The sequence below is a fragment of the Choloepus didactylus genome, chromosome 9 (assembly GCF_015220235.1).
Source record: "Choloepus didactylus isolate mChoDid1 chromosome 9, mChoDid1.pri, whole genome shotgun sequence".
NCBI classification, from domain to species: domain Eukaryota; kingdom Metazoa; phylum Chordata; class Mammalia; order Pilosa; family Megalonychidae; genus Choloepus; species Choloepus didactylus.
Genome location: NC_051315.1, coordinates 90,675,734 through 90,676,696, shown reverse-complemented (window position 1 = coordinate 90,676,696; position 963 = coordinate 90,675,734). Strand labels below are relative to the sequence as shown.

At 44.4% G+C, this 963-nt stretch overlaps 1 pseudogene; it reads right to left on the bottom strand.

Annotated features, from left to right (window-relative positions):
* LOC119544895 lies at positions 1 to 298 on the bottom strand (annotated as a pseudogene).
* Positions 299 to 963: the final 665 nt, after the last annotated feature.

The following is a 963-nucleotide window of genomic DNA, read 5'->3' as shown; positions in this document are numbered from 1 at the left end:
TCAGTTTGCCTCATTCCAGGAAGCCTCACAAAATTCTCCATAAGATCTGGATCTTCATCATCATCATCCTCTCCAGTAGCAAGTGGTGCTTTTCCATCCACGGATTGTTTAGGCAGAGCTTTAGCCAGTCTCCTTAAACTAGTCAGACCATCTGTGCCAAGCTGGTTTAAGAGGCTGGGTGATCTTTCTGTCAGCTGCTTGGTTTCAGCATAGCCTGTAATGATAAAAGTGTTCGCTGCCAGGGACGCCTGACTTTAGGGTTGTTAAAGTGTGGCACTGTCCCTTGGTTTATAAACATATTAACATCTTCAATACCAGAGACATTGTTTACCCAAATTCCTTTAAGGAGAACTGAAGTTTTTTATCATTGGCTGTAGCTGCAAGCAGTTCCTTTCCCACCATGCGTACTTGTGCCTGCAGTTTGGAGAGTTTCTCCAAGTATCTTATAGGAGAGAAATAGGGCCGTGCAGGGGACTAGGGTTGTGCTCAGGGAGTCTCAGGCAGACCAGCTGAGACCTGGCCCACACACATGGGGATGCAAGATGGCAGCTTGTGGCCTTGATTTTTAATACAGACTCAAAACAGCTCTGAATACATTTAAATTGATTTGTATATAAGATTTTTATTTTCTGTAACCCTAGGGCATATCAGTTCAACCTTAGTTTATGTCTGAAATGCTTGTCATTAAAGAGTGAGAATTTGTGGGCACATTTTCTTTACTTCCATATACCACTCATCATTCCAAAGTGAGTGGAGAAGCATAAGTTTGAAGAGACTTCATCAGAGGGAATTAAGAAATAAATACATGGGCAACAGCTCAGCTGGGAAGAGTGTGGGATGGGACTGTGTAAAAGGCAATGGGGAGGTGTGAAGTCTTTGAATGCCTTTAGCCAGCAGAGGATAGGAGTGGGCAGGTGGAGGTGGGGTGGGCAGGAGGACGTGATCAGAACCCTGTAGGAACAG